Source organism: Pteropus medius, unplaced genomic scaffold (assembly GCF_902729225.1).
Source record: "Pteropus medius unplaced genomic scaffold, Ma_sr-lr_union100, whole genome shotgun sequence".
Taxonomy (NCBI): domain Eukaryota; kingdom Metazoa; phylum Chordata; class Mammalia; order Chiroptera; family Pteropodidae; genus Pteropus; species Pteropus medius.
In genome coordinates, this window is record NW_024354875.1 from 5,150,523 (window position 1) to 5,172,874 (window position 22,352).

Below are 22,352 nucleotides of genomic sequence, written 5' to 3' on the forward strand. Positions count from 1 at the left end.
AGCATCAAGGGTTACACCTGGAAACTGTTCATCATAGCCAAAAAGTCAGGGCCTCCTCGGGATGTGTCTCATCAGAATGACTAATACAAAGCCATTTTTCTCATAAATCTGCCTATTCTCCCACCATCTGTTATTTGCATTTTTCCAGAAAGTTAAAAAAAATTACTGATGGAATGTTTTGACCTAACTGCAGTTAAATTCACATTTATTCTCTTAGTTCCCAAGATGACATTTCAGCCAAGCCTATAGTGGGGTATTGCATCAGAATATCTGCTACAGTGGGAATTCCAGGTGAGACATCTAGAGGCAAAAGGGAGAACTGCTTAAAAATTAAACCATCATTAGTAGTATTTTGCTTCAAACCAATGTTGAGTTAAAAAAAAAAAGTTGAATTAAAAAAATCCTAACAGTTTGTCTACTCATTGCTGAATATCAAGTCATAAACTCTCACATGCTTTAATGTGTGGTGTGTCAGACCTGTAACAGTTTTCTTGGATTTGCAATGAATTACTAAAATGTCTTATATAGTTTTTATACTATCAACACCAAAGAAAATTCCTATTGTCGATTTAATGAAAGTACGTACTTATAGAATACATGTTTTATATTATGTCTGGACAAACAGATAGACATTTAGCTTGGACAAATATAAGATAATGTCTCCTCCAAGCCGTTAATCTAGGAAATGTTTCAAGCCAGAAGGGCACATAAACATTTGTGAAAAAAAATAAAAATAATAACATTCTTTATTCTACTATATATGAGGCACTCTGCTAGGCACAGGGTGTACAGTGGTAAAAAAGTCATAGATAGTCCCAGCCATCACATAGCTTTAGTCTAGTGTGGAGAGATACAAACTTCGAAAAGCAACAACAAAAGAATGTACCATTACAAATTATAGTAAGGCTATGAAGGAAAGAAGTGTATAAACTCATGGAACCACAGACACTTATTGACAGAGGTGACTTTGAAAGTCATCTAGTGATCAAACACAATATTTCAGCATTAAAGAATATAAGGTTTAATGAGATAAAGAGATTTCTCTAAAGTCACAGAACTAGTATGTGGCACATTTCAGATTAGACATAGAGAACATTTAACTCAGTTAATTTTACCAAACTAAAATAATATTATATCAAATTAAAAGTAATTTGCCTGGCTTTGCTAGGGGAAAGTACTGATCTGAGTTCTGTAGAGAATCAAGTATCTCATGAAAATGTTTGAGCTCCTGAACGAAGCTGTTCATGAAGACATTCCTCCCTGTGGCCTTCCAGTTATTGAGATAATTTTATTATTGTTGCAATTAATTTGTTCTGGGCTTTTGACACTTGCAACTTGAAATAAATATTTGAGCAACTTACTCTGAATCTATGCTTCCTTCTCTGTTAAAAAAAAAAGAAAGAAAAATAAAGGAGGTGTAATCGAAGTAAATGGCATGCAGATAGAGCATTCTGGAATTCCACAATCTAAGACGATGCATGCCACAATTAAGCCTTAAGGCTTCATATGTAGCTGAGATTGTACTTCCAGCACTTCTCTTAGCGTTGGCTGCTCTTTCCCATGGCATTGCACCTTTATTCTGACATAGGCACTCTACAATCACTCCTTTAGAATTCACAAAATAAGTCCACTGATAAAGTTTCAATCATCTTTGAACCATTATTTTAAAAATCCCAGAGTTAAGGTTCTTCAAATACTGCCACGGCCCCTCGTAGAGTCCTGTGTGGTTCATGGATTGCCATGTGTCAACAGCATTTCCGATGCAGCTTGAGTCCTTCTCTAGTTTCCAATTTTGTGGTTTCAATCAGCAAATGTTCAAACCCTTTCTGGTATTTTCACCACAGTCGTTTTTGCTTTAGTTATCTAAGGAGTAATCTACTTGAGTTCTATTTTTCCATGAAATTCATTTTTCCAATTTGGCCTTTTTCTGGAAAACCAGAGAACATTTGAGAGATGTAAAGAATTTTTTTTTTTTACCAATTTTCACTCCAAATTGAGAATTAGCTTTAGTACAAATGGGTCTCCCAGATCATTCTTGAATCTTTAAAGTAGCTATGTTCTTCATGAACTCAAGATCCTCTGAATCCTGGAAAACATAGGAGAATGAAAGAAACAAACAAACAAGCCTCCTAGAGCTTCCTTTGTCATTCTAAGCTTCAGGAATAATATATTTCTGAGCTATCAGAAGTTGGGCCAAAGCATTTTTTGTTTCTCATAAGATGCCTAAAAAGTTACTCTATGATGTCTCTCAAAGCATAATTTACCAAAAACTTCCTTTAAACTTTATAATAAAACAATTTGCAATTGAGAGAAAAGTTTTCACAGTTCTCTGGGGAAAAAAAAAATTAGATTTGGGGATTTTTAGATTGCATAGGGGAAGCTTGCTCACCCTGTTTTAAAAAACAAAATCTAAGTCATAATAACCCTTTTATTGGTCCATAAACAATGTTTTGCATTTGTAATGTAAGAATTCAAATTACAAGTAGTGATTTTTGCAATTGCATGAGGAAACTAAAGTTCCATATCAGGTTACACCCAAGTCTAGTAGCAATTCAATTCCACATTCAATACTGATGTATAAAAAGCATCATGCTAAATCTGATAGAGGCATGGAGACAGATGAAATCTAATCATTACACCTAGCGAGTTGGCACTTTTTAAGAAGATAAAGCAAGCATAGGTGCATGTGGATGAGCTTTAGGGTGGAATAGGTTCCTACATGGTAAAGAAAGGAGATTAGAAAATATTTCCCGAAAAAAAGAAAAATCGAAGCAGATTTTTTGAACTTTGAAGCCACAAAGTTCAACATGACAATGATGATGATAATGATACATAGGACAAAAACATAATAGGCCAAAATAATAAGGAATGCTTATTAAAGTATTACAGATTCCATTAATCATCTTATGAAGATCATGTGATTTAATCCTCATAGTGACATTAAGAGAAGGTATAGTCTCCTCATTTGTAGGGACAAACACAGCAGCAGCCTAGAGTATTTGCATAACTTGCTTAGAGCCACACTGCCAGCAGTAGAAGAGGATTAGAAGCCAGACTGATCTCCCTCCAGAGCTGGAGCATTCACCTGTGTTGTGTCTCTTTGTCTTGTTCTCATGCTTCATCCTTTTTTGTGTGGCCCACACTCTGTTCTGGGTTCTGAGATCTTTAACGAAAGGAACCTGGTCCAGCTTACTACCTCTCCAACAGTCATAACAGAATTATGTTAGTGTTCTCAACGCTTATAAGGTGGAGTTGACCCAACAAGGACTAAGGTTGAGTCACCTCCACCTTAGGTCTTCCCACTGTCTGATCCTATCATGGGGCCAAAGAGGGTTCCAGGGGGCCCTGAATCCCATTGTAGGTGGGCAATTCCATTGAAAATGTGACATCTTGAAGTTCTGTCCAGAGTGTTGAGGTACTTACTACAAAATCCTTAAAGAGTAGAAATTATAAGTTGTGACTATGTTAATTTAGGTAATTTGGGAAATTTTATTTTAAGGAATGTCTTGGAAATAATCTTATTGTACTGGAGTATTCTGGTTGGAATTTTAAAAGAACAATAGATTTATTAGTTTATGAAGTTTGTCAGAATGAAATCTAGAGGCTGTCATGAGGAATCGTACTATTTGGTTTTGTTCTTCGAAGACACTGAAGGTAAAGAAGTCTCCATTTTTCCTTTAGTGGCCCCTTCCCCACGGTGACTCACCTTATTTATTGATTGCTGAAACTTGAACGTTTTTGGTATTTGTTGTTATTTTTTATAGGATTCTATTTCTTTATCATTTAATTGTTTCAGTTCGAAATTTGCCTCTGGGCCCTTTGAATTGTGACAAAACAGCTGGTACATGACAAGTTGCCAGAGTTAACAGCCGCCTGTCACACTTCATTGCCAACTGTGACAACCAGCGATAAAGGCAATCCCAGTTTTAAATGGACCCATTTCTATTACCTTAGAAAATTGTTTTCCTGCCTTTGAGCTGTCAAGAGGAAAAGAGCCTATGCCTAATTTATCATTTCTTTAATGCTTGTCTCAGATTGCCTTTTAACAATTACCAAAAGTTCATATAAATTAAAAATACAGATCTGAGAAGCATATGAAGAATAAAGCACATTCTTAAGGAACCATCTGAAAAATAAGGGAAATTTTAAGGGAAAAAAAGATGGACACCTCATTGAATAATTTTTAGGACAATGAAAAATTGTAATAAATTGAGAAAAATACTATATATGTGCATTATGAAGTAGACAATGTGGAAGAAGGTATAGAAGAAAGTGGCAACATGTTAATGGGAATTTATATTATACAGTCATATATTTTACTGCACTTCATTGTGCTTCACAGATGTTCCACTTTTTACAAATAAAAGGCAAGACTCTCCACCAGCCAGAAAATTATGACTTGCTTTATTCTGGTGGTCTGGAACCAAACTCTCAATATCTTTGTAGTATGCCTGTATTTATCTTCATATTTAAATCAAAGACTGCCATGCCTGATATCTTAAAAAATAACAAAATACATAATATACCTGACTAATCCTTTAAGATCAAAGTTTAAATTTTTTTAATATTATACATTGAGCATTTGGGATGTAACATCGAAACATATTATGTTTTTTTTTTTAAGTATGAAATAAAAATTCTACAAGAGTCCAACAGATAAAATTTATTTACTACAAAAATATCATACTAGCCTCACAACAAAGGACAGAATATAAATTAAATTTAAGCAACATAATAATAAAGCAAAAGTTGGAATTCAAATGATGTAAAAATGGAAAAAGGAGGAAAAGACAATTAGTAAATAACAAAACAAAAGAAAACTTGAATGAGATGAAAAACATATAACTAAACATATCAGTGATTTTAAAATATTCTAGTTATTTTTTAAAATTAATATCAAAAGTTTAAAAGACTCAAATTCAATCATAAAGCAAAACTCCGGTAACTGTTTAATGAACTAACCCAAAATGGCCTAAAGAAATAAATAAGACCCAAAAGGCACAGAAATACAGGAAAAAATAAAATAAATGAGCCATGATAGAAATTAGAGAGCAAAAACTTTCAATCACTAAAAGTGTTCGCCTATGCTGATAAAAGGCACATTCCACCATAATGCTATAATAGCTGTGAACATTTAAATTTTGGACGATATAAAATCAAAATGAGAGGTTTGTATGACTTTTCCTGGATCACAGAGTGTGTAAATTAGAGAATAAGAAATAAAACTACATTTCCTGGAGCTAAAATCCTGTGTTTTTTCCATGCTGATCAATTTTTCAAAATATGGTTAGTATTGGGCACCTGAAATTAGATAAATGCCATTTACATGAAGCCACATATGTGCCACTTTAAGACTTCATGTATAGCAGGTCTGGCAACCTGGGATAATTTTCAGAGATTGAAAAGACTATTATCACAAGTGGGCTCCAGTGCAAAGTATGAAAATTAAGCCTTTGAGATTCGCTTTTTTTCCCCTCTATTCCTTTTCCAACGCCCTCTCCAAATGCCTTTCCTTGTCACCAGGCTCTCCTGTGGCTAGGTGCATTTTTTAACACCATCACTGAATCCTTTCCTTTGCCTTACTCTATGAAGAAACTTTCTACTGTTTTTCTCTCCTCCAGCACACCTAGTCATGGAGGGGCTCGGAGTTGTCAGTGGAAGACACTGCACTGCTTTTGGTCCTCTGCAAATTCAAAACTTTTTACCTTTATCAGAAGGTGCAAAGGAAAGCCTGAAAAGCTGAGAAGAGAGAAGTCACCATTCCTGGTGTAGCTTAGTAAAGAACGTCACCTTTCCTGTATAAAACAACAAAAAGAGCACCCTTTATTCCATCCCCAGAATGTTCCAACAGCTAACTTTTTCAGTATCTAAAATAACAACCTCATCATCCCAGACTCCTTGACTGTTTAAGTTTGTTTTCAATGTTTTATTATATATTTGTTTCCGTTACATTATATATTTATTATTTTCGGTTGTTTGTCTTACCTGATAGAATACATACTACATGAGGGCAGGAATTGTGTCTGTTTTGTTGACTATCTCGCCAGCACCCTGGCACATAGGAGAGCCTCAAAAAATATTTCTGAAAGGAAGGATGGGAGGGAGAGAGGGTAGAGGGAGGGAGGGAGGAAGGAGGGAAGGAGGGAGGGAGGTAGGAAGGGGAAGGAGGAAGGAAAGAACATGAGATAAAACAAAATAAGAGAGAATGATAAATCTTATTTTTAGCATATCTTTTTGGAACAGGAGAAAATTCTATGCTTCCACATAAAACTAATAATCTTTATTTTTTCATAATATTTTACTGTATTTTTACAATTTGTTTTACATTTAAATATTTTTTTGCATATCTACCTAAAAAGAAATCAAAACTAAATTACTTCTATAGTTGAGATATAGCTATCCTTATTAAGCAATCAATTTCTTTTTACGTTTTTCATATGTAATGCCAAAGAATATCTCAAAAAGGTAAATTATCTTGAAACACCATAATTATTGGTATTTTTCTGCCAGATGTTTGAGCAACCACTCAGGCTTTCTATTCTTATAAACTTCCTTATTCTCATATACTTCAGTTAGCTGTGTTCATGGCATATAAGTTTATATAAAAAAAAATTGCCTCCGTATAAAGGACCAGTGAAGCGTATTGCATTTGATAGGTAGCCTTCAATTCATTTTTTAGCCATCTGTGAAATATGATAAACTTGAATTTTTATGTAGAGAGAAGTTATATTCTTGATATTTATGTATCAAAATGTCTTCCAGATACTTTATGAAATGATACGATTATTTTTTTTAGTATCTTTATTAAATATCCAATGTAATTAAATAAAAAATAATTTATTTCTACTGGAATACATCTTAAGGCATCTTTCATTAATGGATGCTCTTTGCATGGTCTATTTGGCTAAATAAGGCATTATCTATTATAATCCTTTCTATTCATGCTTCTATCTAAAGTAAATACCTAATGAAAAAAATAAAATGTTAAAAATTGCTGGGATAGTTATCATATACAGATTCATGGGAGATGGAAGAGAACCCTGAGCCCCAGATAAACAACTCAGGCCCCTCAATATCTTGATTTCATCCTGTGAGACTCTGAGCAGAGAACCCATCTAGGCTGTGCCTGGAATTCTGACCTACAAAAACAGTGAGATAATAAATGGTGTTAGATTAAGCCACTAAGTGTGTTTTAATTTGTTATACAGCAACAAATAACTAATACAAATCATCAACCATAGTATTTAGAATACCTTGTATATATGGGTTGTGACATGAAATTTCTGATGTTTGACCATTTTTGACGTGTAAAATAATGGCAATTTCATAGAGTTTAGTGAATCCTTATGCTGATTAGTTAATTCTTTATGGTTATAAGACTGAGACTCTTAGCAGCTAGAGGACACCTGTAGTTGCCTGCCACATGACTCTCTCCATAGGTAGTTCACATGGTTGTTTGTTTCTGTAGGTCCAGCAGAATTTCTGGCTTATTTTATATTCAATCTTAAATTCTCTTTCAAAGGACTTGCCTGATTAGGCTAGGCCCACCAAAGACAATGTCTCTTTTGATCAACTAAATGTCAACTGAGCAGGGACATTAATTAAATCAGCAGAATTTTTTTGCCTTTACCATGTTCTATTAGTTAGAAGAAAGTTACAAGTCTCATCCACACTAAAAAGATTAAGGTGATCAAGTAAAGGTGTGTGTCATAATTTTAAGTTACTCTTACTTGTGAACTGGTGTGGCTAAGAAAATGGTCTATAATCTATTATCCAGCTAATCAACTCTCTCTCTTTCTCTCTCTCTCTCTCTGTCCTCTCATTGTCTTGTTGCTACTTAGCTTGTGTATTGCAATAGCAGATCTCATTCTTCACTTATTCATATTCGCTATCATAGTCTGTATCAATTTTATCATTTAGATATGTTACTTTTGTCGATATACCTTCTTCTAAATGCCTGAGGCTACTTACTTATGCCCAGAGGTATTTTGTCTATTTACATGATTATGGGGCATTCTATTTTGTTCAAATTGCTTTGATGTTCTTACTTTCTTAATTCATTATTTATTTAAAAATATGTTTCAAGAACCTACTATTTTTTTAAGGGAGGACATGGATAAAGGTGTATATATTCAGGAATGGAGCTTATAAACTAGCAAGAAAGACATATTAGTCAAATAATCACACTCGAATAGATAAATTGTGACAGTGACAATGGCTACCAGAAAATAAAAAAGTACACTATTTTATATTTGGATGACTTGACCAAGTAAGGTAAGTCTGCCATATTTCCCTGAGTTAGTGATGTGATTAAGTAGAAATAAAAGTGATTAACTAGAAAGCTAGAAAATAAAACTAGAAAATAAGATTCTTTTTTACATAATCAGTTGTCTGAAATGAAGAAAGTTCTGGAGATGTGAATGAGACAGATTAAGGGCATGGGGGTGGAAGGTGTCCTAACTAGGTTAATTCTGAAGGACAGAAGTGTGGTTTCAGGAACCAGTGGGGTAGTAGAGGTACCCAAGGTGGGTAGGGAGGGGGGCACTGTAGGAAGGAAAGGGGAAGAGATGCAGATGTTTAAAATTCCACAGAATAAGTCACTGAAACTGACTACACTCAGCCTCCAGAATGGCTCACCACGGAAGGAAACCATGGCATTCTGTTGGATCTGTGTTGGAATACTTCAACACTATGGCCTTTCTAGGTAAAAGTCAGTTGCCAGGAGCATTTCTTCCAGTTGAGTACCACAACCCGGATTTGGTACTTAACATGTCCTTATCTGTCACCATTCTGAGACAGTGACTACTACCATCCTTTGTGACTTGCCAGCTTTTTAGTTGGGATTTTTAAATACCGTGAAGGAATTTTCCTGCAGCTCTAAATGTAGCACACCAAGACGTAGGGGGTTTATCAGTAAGACTCTGATAAGAAACTTTTCAGAAAATCAAAACGGAAGGAACACAGAAGTGTGATGTCAAAGATGCTCTGATATGCATCCACAAAGTGTACTTGTCTGGCTTGTTTAAAGAAAATGAAACTGCCTGCCCTCAGTGCTCCTGTGACTGTGGTGGGACTGTGGCTTTGAAAATCAATGATCACAGCTCCGCAGCGACCATGTCGTAAGAACCAGCAAGCCTGAAAAGAAAGCAACTACCTTTCCGCAAGAGAAAAAAAGAAAAAAGAAAAAATGCTGGCAATGAAGGTTTTGAATACTGAAACTGGATTCTAAATGATATGATGTAATCTGTTCCAACAGAGGTTTTAGGAACAGAAACGATTTTAATATTTCCAAGAGAGTAGACGCATGACTCCGCATGAGGTAGACTATAAATTAGTTGACTATTATGTTTTTCCACGGAAAGTTTAGATTTAGTTATCAATAACATAAAAAACAAATTAATGTATATGATAAGCCACTTTTTTCTCATTGCATTGACCTCGTTTATGGCTCCCAGTTGCCTACAATTTATAGTCACATTTCCTCAGCACGGACTCATAGCCTAACTTATTTTTCCAAGCTTCTAAAAGCCCCCAGCTACACTTATCCACTCTATACTAGCATTCCTGGTTACTTATTAGCTCTTCATATTTTGTATATTTATATCTATATCTTGATAGCATTAGCTGTGCAGTTTCTACTTTATAATATTGTCTCATCTTCTATCCTCTTCTCTATTTATACTCCAGGTCTCAAATTTCAGGTTTCTACCTTGGGTTAGGTCCCTAATTCACCACTGTCTGTATAATCATTCTCTATACCACTGTCATTGTGTATGTTAGATATCTGCATACCTCTCACAAAAGCAAGGACTATATTTTACTCATCTTCTAATCATTGATTATAACCACAATGCATACACAAACACATGGAATGAAATGGGTATTTTGAAATAGGTGCTTAATTATACATGCATACTCAATATGCATACTGAAAACTGCTTTCAGACCTACTCCTGTATGGCCCACGGCCGTTGTCTGGTGAGTCATGGATTCTACTGTGAAAGTCTCTTAACTTTTTCATTTTTGTTTTTTCTAATCTCACCCTCTAAGCCAAGACCTTCATAATTTTTACCTAATGACATACCCTCTTAATTAGTTTCCACGCCTTCAGGGAATCTTCTTTCCAACATGTCTTTTACAAGGTAAGCAGAGTTACTATTTTTCAATGACCTAGACATATCACTTTCTTGATCAAAAAACAACAAACAACTTGGATGTACCCTCAGCAGATATACAATCAAGAATGAAGAATGTTGATGGCTGGGGACAAAATTAACTAAAAAGTGAAAAATCGGCCTTGTTGACCATCAGCAAGAGAAAGGATAAGACTTGCTGATGACCAGGTTGCAATATTCCCATGAGAACACAAACAATGCTCCAACCGGGACACAAACAAGGCCATCCGTGCCAGCACCACAAACATGACTAAACATTTCCCCTCTTCTGACCAACTGGAGTGCTGACTGCTTCTTTTCCACCAAAATTCTAACCCCACTTTAGTTTTTTTCATTTTAGGGACACCTTTATTAAGATGCTCCGTCACCAACTAGCCCCGCTACTTGACAGTGTCCAATTCAGGACTGACCCTCGCTTCCCTAATTCCTCCTCGAACTCATCAAACGTAAACCCAACGTACTCCCCACACAGTGACTCCCAAGTTTCCTGTCCGGAGTGTGGTGTGTGGTGTGTTTCTCCATTGCTAAAGCACAAGTAACAAACTTAACTCTGTCTATGGGAGTGTCTCCTGTTGGACTTTGTTTGTTGAACCCTGACAAGACACGGTAAAATCTTTTCAGTTACCTGTTACAATGCCCTTCCTCTATTCCAGTATACTTCCCTTTCCCACAGTGAAAATTATCATTGATACTGAACGATAATACTGATGAGAGAATGTTGCTCATGGGTTTCGTTTGGAGACAGAAAAGATGGCAGATCAGTAGATCTACAGAAATAGTAAGTAAGGTATTTGAGACTCTTCTTAATTCGATCTAAACATCCACATTTCTATCCTCTGGTCCTAGATCTTAAGACATCCTCACACCAAAAGTATGCCCTTCCTCCACAATACATGTCCTTTCTTGTTATGTGACATTGGTATGCTCCTTCTCTGGTTTTCCAATTCTGTTACTAATTCTCTATGCATTAAATCTCTGTTTAAAGCCCAGCCTAGCTATTATTTCTTCTGGGATATTGTCTCCAGTTCAAACATTCAGAATGAATCACCTTCTCTTCTAGACTCACATAAGCCTTTGAACTTGTATTCGACTTAATGTGTATATATATTCATCTTCCGGTCTGGATTATGATCCCTTTGGGTTTTATAAGTCTAATTTTTAAAAAAAATCTTAATGCCTAAAACAGGGCTGCTTGATACACACATAATTGATTAGCCTTAGAGGCATTGACCCATTTAACAAAATTTTCAAGAAACTTGTTTTTAATCCAAGTTAATACTTTAAATAGTACTCGCAGATGGTTTAAAAACCAGAGGTGGTAGCTTCTCAGCCAATTTTGGGTGTGCAAGTTCCCTGAGAAGGCGGTAGACAAAAGACTGGCTCTATGGAAAGTTACCTCGCCAGGTGATCTGATTAAAAATTCCTAAGTGGGCAGGTCACGGTGGGTGGTCACGCCCCAAGAATACGACTTCTTTACTGAAAGGCTTATCGTGTCCTTCAGCAAGCCCTGGCCATCATTTCTATGCATTGAGGTTAATGCACCTTAGAAATGTTCCCTTTCAGACCCCTCCTTCCGATACATGACCACCGTGTCTGACCCCTCAAGAAAGCACAGAATCTTAACCATCCCGTAATCCTACCCCCGCTTCACTTTCTCTCACCTCCACGTTCTCTTCCTCACGTTTCCCCCTTAACTTCAAATGCATAAAGAAGCTGCAAAACCGTTATTCTCCGAAACATTTGAGATCTTGCTCCGTGTCATCTGTTATTAGTTTGGCTCAACTAAACTCTTATAAAAATTCGCTACAGCTTTGAATGTTTCTTACGTCAACAGGACCAAATTAGAGCTTCGAGTATTACCACTGAGGACCAGGGTACAGAGGAGAAGAAATTTTCTGAAAGAACAGTTCAATGGGTTGTATGGTATCTTAATATATAAACTTCTTCCACTTAGGAATATTGCTAGGGAAATAACTGCTATAGTCAGCAAAAAAAAACAACAAAAAAACAAAACAAAACTATTTGCTTTCCTAAGAAAATTGGCAATAATGTTCTTTCTCCAATCTTTCTCCACTCTTTTATCTTTCACCACTCTCGAAGTTTGAATATAAACTTGAACCACACAAAGTTTCCATTTTGAGGGGGTGTCAAAAATTGTCAAATTTCATTAGTGCTATGTGGTCTCAACCAATCCATACCTGCTAACTTTAAACTATGCTGTGACAGTTGGATTGATTAGGCTTTATCTCCCTTTTGTTTCTTTTTACTTTGAATAACATGTTCTCATCATGAAGACCGGACTTGGTTGTTCTCTATCTCCTTAGCAACAGATACACACATCACTGCATAAGGAGAATTCTTTCTCCAGATGGTGAATCCTAACATTTGTTATTTATTTTTGCTGGTTTCAAACTGAGAGTGATGTTTTCTTGACCTTGGCCTTCATTGCATTAAGAAGACTAAAACAACCAGACTGACTAAAGTACAGTTATCATCTTTAGAGAATGTTATCATATTGCTTCTGATCTATGAATACATAATTAAAGTTTAGAAATTAAATCTAACCACGATGCACAATGCACTTTGTTGCGGTGAATCCATCTTAAGATTACTGCCGACATAAAATAGTCTTTTTTTCTAAAATATCAAATTGTTCTGACTAAGAATCCTTTCACAAACATGGCAATCTCACAGCATGACACTGGGGACAGAATGGAAGACAGCTTTCGATGTGCGAATCTAACATGGTCGATAATATCAATGTTTCTTAAATTCTTTTTCCTAATAACATTTATAATGATTAAGCAGTAAAATTTAACTTTTGAAGATTTTATTTCCAAATTTTACCATCCAGGAAATATTTCCACCCTAGCAATCGATTACCATCTAGGAAATTGATGACACTTTGGTATCTTAACATTTAAAGATTTTCATTTTTTGTTTGTTTCTATTTGTCTTTCCTTTCCTCCTGGAAATCTTTGGCTCAGGCACTTCAGTTTATTTTTCCATTAGTAATTACAAGCTGAGAGTGACAGCAACATTCGCATAAGCAAGTGAGTTGGTTAAAAGAACAGGGAGTTCTAAGTCACATGTTGATGGAAAAAAGTCTGAATATACAGTACAAAGGTAAAAGGTGAAATTCTTAATTATTATGTACACACATGTGCTATGAATAATATCCCAGCTGCCCACAGACACATCAGCAGTTTTTTTAGCCTCATATATTTAAGGTGTTAGGAAATGTATGTTAACTGTTTTAAATAAAATTTTTAAAAAATAGTTTTAGATTAAAAAAATTGCAATGAGAGTACAGGTTCTCACATACCTCTCACCCAGTTTTCCTAATATTAACATATTACATTAATATTAGATATTGATCACAAGTAATGAACCAATATTTATACATTGCTTACTAAATTTTGTACTTTATTCAGATTTCCCTAGTGTTCAATTTGTATTTTTTTTTCTGTTACAGAATCCCATCCAAGATACCACATTCCATTTAGTCATCATGATCATGTCTCCCTTTGCTTTTCTTTATTGTGAGAGTTTTTAGGGCTTTCCCTGTTTTTGATGACCTTGATAGTTTTGAAGACTACTAATCAAATATTTTTTAGAATGTCACTCAATTGTGATTTATCTGCTGTTGTTCTAATGATTATGCTTCAGTGTTTCGGGGAATAAGATCACGACTGTAAAGTGTCATTCTCATCATGTCACATCAAAGGGATATACTATCGACTTGACTTATCATTATTGAGTTAACCATGACCTCCTGACTGAGGCAGAGTTTGTCAGATTTCTTCAATGTCAAATCACTCTTTTACCCCCTTTCTCTTTGGAAGGAAGTCACTAGGCGAAGCCCACGCTTAAGGAGTAGGGAAAAGTGAGGGAGGCTCCTTGAGAACAGAGTATCTACGTAAATTATTTAGAATACTTCTGCTTGGGAGATTTGCTTAATTTTCTTCATTAATTATCCTCGTCCTATAATTAAATAATCAGTCTAGACTCATGGCTATTTATTTTTACATTGGTTATAATCCAACATTACTTTTTAATTTTGTTACTAAAATTATTCCAGCTTTAGCCATTGGAAATGCTTTTCATTGTCTCCTGTGTCCCTTTGACATATGCCTTTTTAATTTTTTTTGAGCACCTCACACTTTTTGGTATTGCACCATGCTCTGTGCTCATCTTGTAGAATCTTGACTCAGCCTTAGAATCAGCCATTTCTCATAGGGTCCTTGGTTCCTTTTGTTAGAGAATAATGTTGAAAACCAAGATATGGGCACTGGATATGCTCATTATTACTGAGACATAGTTGATTTTAGGCCCTCTTAGAAGATCAAGGACATATATGTGTTATACTAATTCATATACTTACACACACTTATGAATATTTTTATATGTATATATCTTTATTTATACTAACTTAAGTGTGTTTATACTGATATCTTCAACTCTAATCTATATCATATGGCTCATTCTAGTTTCTTTTTCCCTTTGCTCATCTGGAATCTCACAATCTAACATGAGAAACTTGATTTCTACCATCCTATGTCTATGTAGTTAATCATTTAATTCTAGTATACGTGTATAGTGGTTTTAAAATTGTCAACTGATATTCTCATGGGAACAATTTACCAAATACAGTTCAGTGCTTCCATACAGTTCCCTTTGTCTTTGTTTTAAAGTTTCTATTCATTTCCAAAATCACTAGTACCCTTTTGCCCTAACTTCTTTAGAGAAGTTATTTAACACATTTGCATTATAGTTCCATATTTTTTGTCACAGTCTGAATTTCAGCCCCAGAATCCCTCAAACTACTAAATTATGTTTTAAATATGCATATATTGAGGTTCATTATTTTTACTTTCAAGTTCTGTGGGCTTTGACAAATGCCCGGTGTTATGTGCCCATCATTATGGTATCAAATGGAATAGTTTCACTGCCCTAAAGAGTCCTCTATGCTTCATCTATTAAACTCTTTGTCCTCAAACCACTGGAAACCATTGATATTTTTATTATTTCTCTAGTTTCATCTTATCCAGGATGTCTTATAAATGGAAACATACAATATACCTTTCAGACTGATTTCTTTAGCTTAGCGATTGCTTTTAAGATTTATCAAGGTTTTCGTATGGCTTGGTAGCTCATTTTTTTTTTTTAATTCCTGAATAGTACCTCATTGTATAGATGTATCACAGTTTGTTTATTCATTCACTTATAAAAAAAAACACTTTGAATAAAACTGCTACAAACACTGGTGTGTAGGATTTTTCATGAGCACAAGTTTTCACATCAGTTGGATAAATACCTAAGAATACAATTGCTAGATTTTATGGTAAGACTATATTTCATCATGTAAGAAACTGCCAAGCTGTCTTGCAAAGTGCCTGGGCCATTTTGCGTTCTACCAGAAATGAATAATAGTTACTGTTGTTCTGCGTCCTTGCTAACAATTGTTCTTGTCAAGTTTTTGGATTTAAGCCGCTCCAATAGTTTATACACCAGTATCTTGTTGTTGTTTTAATTTGCATTTCCCAAATGACAAATCATAATGAGCATTTTTTCATGTGCTTGTCATCTTTACATCTTCCTTGGTAGTGTCTGTTTAGATATTCTGCCCATTCCTTAAATTGGATTGTGTATTTTCTTATTGTTGAGTTTAAGAGTTATTTATATATTTTGGTTACAAGTCCTTTTTCAGGCATACATTCACATTTTGATAATATTTTCTCCTAGGCTGTGCCTTGTCTTCTCATTCTCATAATAGTGTCTTTCACAGATAACAATTTTTAAATTAAATAAAGCTTAATTATAATTACGTATTTATTTTGAAATATAAATATTTTAAATATTACTATTTTAAATATCTATTTTAACTTTATTTTAAATTTTATTTTATTTTTATTTTATATAAATTTTATTTTATGGATTTTGTGTCATATCTAACAACTCATCGCCAAACCTAAGGCCATCTAGATTTTATCTTGTTTTCTTCTAAAAAATATAGTTTTTACATTTATGTCTGTGATCCATTTTTAGTTAATTTTGTATAATGTGCAAAAGCTGTGTCTAAGTTCACTTTTTTTTTGAGGGGAGTGCATATGGACCTCCGATAGTCCCAACACAATTTGTGGGAGATACTATCTTTTCTCATTTGAATTGATTTGTACTTTTGTCAAAATCATTTGAATACATCTGTTTGGATTTATTGATTGGGTTCCACTGATTTAAATGTCTGTTGTTTCACTAATACCACTTTGTCCTGATTATCGTAGTTTAATAGTGTGTCTTAAAATTGAGTGCGTAAGTCTGCCAACTTTATTCCTTTTTTTTTCAATATTATGTTTGTTATTCTAGGATCTTTGCTTTTCCATATAAATTTTATAACAAGTTTTCTGATATCTACAAAATAGCTTGTAGGATATCTGGGGAGAGGGAGTGTTTTTGGCAGAAAGTAGAGCAAGACACTGAGATTAGAGAGGGATTGACATGTTCAACAAAGACAAGTGGGTTGTACAGCTGAGATGAGAGCAGGAAGAGAATGGTTGGAACTAGAATTAGGATAATAAGTAGCCAGATCTTGCACACCTGATAAAAACTTTGGATTTTACACTAAGCTGGAAACCCCTTGGAGAATTTTGAAAAAAGCGAAATGATGTGATTTAAGATCAAGGAGTATTATTCTGGTTTTAGTATGCTAGACTGTAGAGGAGCTAGGATGGATGTTATAATTCAAGGGGAAAATAAACTTGCTATGACAAAATTTTTGTGGATGAAAATACAGAAATTTGATTTTTCAGGGTCCTCAAAACTCCATTATTATTAAAGCTGCTTACTCTTGTCAAACATCCAGATAGATCTATATTTAAGATCTTTGGTAGACAGTTTCCTCACAAAGATATTACAGTGCATAAATTACTCAAATCTCTACAGATTCATTCATTCACATAACAACATACTCCATATATACTTTAATTCTTTTATTTATTTATTCATTATTTTTTAATGAAGCATATTTTATTTTGCAGAAAACTGGTGCTTGTTCTGCAAATAGAAGTGAATAAAAACAGATTTCAGTCTTCCATTGCCTCACTCGGTTGTATAGTTGACTGATGTATAAAGTATCACAATGTAAGGAAGGTGGAGGAGACTGCGTAATAGAAATAGTTATGGTGAAAGAATGAATAAAAAAAGATCACATCCTTGGGTGAGTTCAAAGGTGGCAGCTGATAGGTGTTGAAGGGTAAGTAGGTGTCTGCCCAAAGGCCAAAAAATAGTCTAGGAGCACATCTAGGCTGGAAAGATGAAAGATGATCAGTGGTTATAGTATCGTATGCTTAATTTGCATAAGGCACCATGGTGTAAATAAGAGCTGAAAACTATAGCTTTAGTTCACACCTCTCATGGGTATTTAAACCTCAATATGTCCATATCATTAGAACTAAAAGTGGTTGAGTTTGGCTTGGGGCCAGGACACTGAAAAGGAATCTCCAAGTGAGTTGCAGAGATAGACAAAGAACTGATCACTTCCTCACAAAAAGCACAAACTTCATCTTGTAAGAGATGCATAGTTGTGATAATTTTAGCAGCATTTAACACAATCATATTTACCTCAGGAGTTCTGTTCTAGGAGTAGAATGAAAAACAGTTTGGAAGGCTATGAAGCCTAAGACAAAAGAAAAAAACACCTTGAAAGCCATTTCGAGAGTCCCATCCAGAAATGGTAATTACTAGGACCAAAGAATTATTAGAGAAGGGAGTAATTGGAGATTGGATGAAATACAATTGAAGAGAGAACTGTGGGGAGAGAATAAGATTAAGAATGTTTAGGTATAGTAGGAGGACAAGGGGACAGGTCTCTAGGCAGCTACAAGAGGTTAAAAGATGGTGTAGATAAAGTGGTCACTGACCAAGGGAAGAAAATAAAGCTCACGGAGCAGATAGTGATTGTGGGAAAAGCCCAGCCAAACTCGGTTTGAACACCTCAAGTTTGAAGTACTCATACAAGAGTTTTGGCCTAGAAATACAGAAATGAAAAGATTATCTTTATGTAAATATATCCTATGAAATAAACATTTGTGGATGCCAACGTCAGTTTTTTCAGTTTTTTAGTAACTGCTGACCTTTAGGGTCCTGGGATAAGTTTAATTGCAACAGAGTTCAGTCTGTGACAGTGAGTTTTTACGGTTTTTATTTTGCCAAGCTGGGCCTCCTGGGAGGCAGGCCATGGAAATAGCCTTCTGGTAATCACTTAGGAGAAGAGATGGAGAGGGAAGGAGGGGGACATGGGAGAAGAAGGAAAGAGAGGAAGTAGCAGCCGCAGCTTACATGCAAGAAATCACATCCCTTCTCCACTGCAACATTTTCTGCTGCTTTGCCAATATCAGCCCACATCCCCAGTGACGAGATTTTTGTCCTTTATTTGTCTTTAGAGATATCTTCGTATCTTGATCAAATCTTCTATACCGGTGATGGGAAAGATGGCATGTACAAGGCGAAAGTAGTACATAGTGTCACCAGGTAGCTATGGTGAGCTGCTGTGGAAACGCGGGCTAGAGCTGGTAGCATTGGTAAGTTATGGAGCAGCTCTGATCACTCTTGAGTCCCTGTCATTCCAGAACAGGTTCTTGAATTCCAATGACAGCCTCCTATGGCTCAAATATGACAGTGGTACAACTGATAATAACAAAATGATAATGGGAATAATCTATCCCAAAAGGCAAAAACTTAAAAGTTGTTATCATCAGCAGCGACACTGAAATGTGATTCATGAACATATTGTTAGTGCCCCCCTGAGAACATGATAACAAGCTAGTTCTAATCGATGCTAAAAGAAAAAAAAGTATATAAGTTCTGGAGCATGAACATTGCCCAAAGTGGAGAAGAAATGGCAAGAGCAACAAAAGCAGCAAACAACAAACCTGGATAACTTATAGAGCTGAATACAAAAATCTATGTTAAGTTTTAAAATAGAATACAAGGCCCAGTCTACGGCCATACCACCCTGAGCAAGCCCGATCCCGTCTGATCTTGGAAGCCAAGCAGGATCAGGCCTGGTTAGTACTTGGATGGGAGACCACCTAGGAAGACCAGGTGCTGTAAGTGTAAAAAATAGAAAATAAGAGATTGGAAACTGACAAAGTCCTTGCGGTCTGTGAGGTCAACCAAGGATTTTCGCCTAAAAAAAAAAAAAAAAAAAAAAAAAGAATACAAGGCCCAGAGATTTTGCACTTAGAAAAAGTGGCTTGTATTTTGGCCCCAAGACTGCCTAAGAATATGCCTTTTTTGTTTTCCATAGCTCAGAATATTTATATTTGAACAAAATTGTCTTGTGAAGTTGAAGCCTTTGAAAGATCAATGAAATCCAGAATCAATTTTTCTGCAAGGAAAAAATGAATTTATTAGGTAGATGATGACAAGTAAGTGATGACAAGTCATTGAGTATATGCATTCCTTCTCTCTCGCTGTCACTGGCAATTTGATCATTGAGGCTGATAAAAGAGTCACTTTGAACAACAGCCATATGTTATACTGTTATACAACACTCTTTTTAAAAAAAATTAGGCTGTATTATTTTTAATTAAATGCAAAGACGCTTCCAGTCGAGTCTCCTAGAGATTTCACCCACAGCTCTGTTTGGCCACCAGGCTCTTATCTCTCTCTTCAGCAATGGTAAGGAGGATATTGTTTTCTAGGGGCAGAAAATTGCATGATTTGTTGCCTTTACCAATAACAAAAATGTTGGAGAGCTGAATGCAAAGCTGTTGCTGTTGGCATCTTTCGCATGAACCACATCAAAGGATCCAGGAACTGTGTCTCTGTGTTGGTGATCACACCAATTCTTTTAGCTTAGCACCTCCAATCACCATACATAGGTTACCAGTAGTAAACTTGATGAACTCAGTAATCTAGTCAGTCTCCAAATCATTCTGAATGATATCATTCACCTTGATGAGGGGATCAAGGTAGAAGATGGTGTGAATACCATGAGTCACTAGATTAGGGATTCCCTAGTACCCATGAAGATCTTTTTCACTGTGCACAACTTGTATTTGGCCTCTTCACATATAATACAATGAACAGCCAGGTAATCTTCACTGTCATAGCTTGGATGAAAATTCTCTCTGGTCTTGCCAATACTGATGACCTCCATAAAATCAGTAGGGTAGGTTATGTTAGTTCATAACTTGCCATAATCTTAATAAACTGCTGCACGCAGATCCTTCATTTCTCCCCTGTCAGGGCATACTTAAGAGTGTTCCTTTGGAAAGTGGTGATGGGGAGAAATTCTCTCAGTTCCTGTTGACTGGTAGATGGATGAGGAACAGACACACTGGTTAGTTTACCCAGCATCTAATGCTTTGGAGCTACTCCACACTTCCGATGCATCTTGGGACCACAAGTCTTAGCCATACTTGTTTGTCTTTTGATAAAAGGACAGTTTTATCTTATACTTTATTTCCTAGGTGACCAAATTGACTTATAAATTTTAACAATTTAATCTCCACCTGCTGTTGAGGCTAAAGAGATAATTAAAAATACCCTGGTGACACATATATTTATTGCTATTTTCAAAACTTTGAACACAACAGAAACTCTAGCTAAATTATTTTTAAAAAGAAATTTATTGAAAAGATGTGGAGAAGGCTCACAGAATCAAAGGAATAGCCAAAAATTAATTGGGCCTCAGAGAGGACAAGAGCTGGGATCTCACCCAAGATCAGGTAGCAAAAATTAATAGGTAATCTCTTAAGGACTTCAATTTTGAGAATAATCAATTTCATCCATTTATCTTCACATCTGAATTGCTTAGGTCAAGATTCAGACTGTGAGGGCAAGAGTGTGGTGAGCTGAGCTATTCACAGCCCGTTGCCTGGCTGGGCTCAGGGGCAATTTATTGATAGTCATTCAAGTGTGCATGCAATGAGGGGAAAAAAAAGTATTACATGCAGCTCTAGGAAAAAAAAAGTATTACATGCAGCATGTTTGACTTCTTTTAACTTCTCAATTTGCTGTTTTATTGTATTCTGACCATCAGCCAGTTTAGACTTTTCAAATAGAGTCCATTACTCAACCAAGATTGTTTTGACTAATTAGTCTTATCACACACTTAGTTTCTCCCCTATCTAGCTACTGAAAATCTCCAAGAATTTAACCAATTGCCAAATAATATTAGAGTTTACTTGGAAAACATTTTAATCAAACCACCTACTAAACATCTATCATATGTAAACTAGATATTATATTCAGAAGCATGACTTTTAAATTTAGTGTGCAGATACAGAATACAGATGATTTATTCAGGTAAAAAACTAAGCTATTCCAAATTGATGATAGTAAATAGATACGCTATATAGTCCATCATATTCTAGAGCTGAAATTTATTAAAACCTTACTTAAGTAGTAAAGTAGAATATATATTTGTACCATGGTAGAGACTGACTAGCTACTCTCCTAATCTAGTATTTTTCCATTTCTCTTGGGCACAGAGTTTGTCAACAGCCTGCTTTGCTGTAACATGTGGCCATGTGACTGAGTTTTGTGATGTATGTCATTTCCGTATGTCTGGCCAATGAAATCATTCCATGCTATCCTCCATCCTTCACTTCCTCCATTTTATTGATGGGTTGTGTTGGCTGTGGCAATGATCAGAAGCCACATATTTTGTACATGGTAGTGCCTCCTTCAGTCTGACTCTCTGAATGGCTCTGTGGAGAAGACGCCTTTTCCTTCTCTGCACTATAACGAATTGAACTTTATGAGTGATAATAAAACACGTCTTAGTTTTAAATAAAGAGGCAGAAGTTGTGAAGTTTCTTTGTCATCGAGTCAGCTTTAATTAATACAACTGCACACCACATAGAGGTTTGTGGGACTTAAATTAGATAGTGCATACAAAGAGATTAATGGAGTTCCCAACACATATTGAGACCTGAAATAAATGTTAATTGTTATGACTAGGAAATCTGTGTTTAATTGAACAAGAAAGAAACAAATTATATCCAATTATTTCCCAAAAGACTATTAGAACATATTTAAATACATTTTTATCTGACTTTTTTTTTTTTTTAATTTTGCATTCAGACCAAGTGCTTTTATTTACACGTATACTCCACAGGTTAAAACTTTGGAATATCAAACTGATCAGAATGATTCTTCTTTTTCCCA

At 35.4% G+C, this 22,352-nt stretch overlaps 2 pseudogenes; one reads left to right on the plus strand and one right to left on the minus strand.

The window, feature by feature from the left end:
* The first annotated feature begins 19,170 nt into the window (after positions 1 to 19,170).
* On the plus strand, positions 19,171 to 19,289 carry LOC120597287 (uncharacterized; annotated as a pseudogene).
* A 515-nt stretch (positions 19,290 to 19,804) lies between these two features.
* LOC120596794 (40S ribosomal protein S4-like) lies at positions 19,805 to 20,597 on the minus strand (annotated as a pseudogene).
* Positions 20,598 to 22,352: the final 1,755 nt, after the last annotated feature.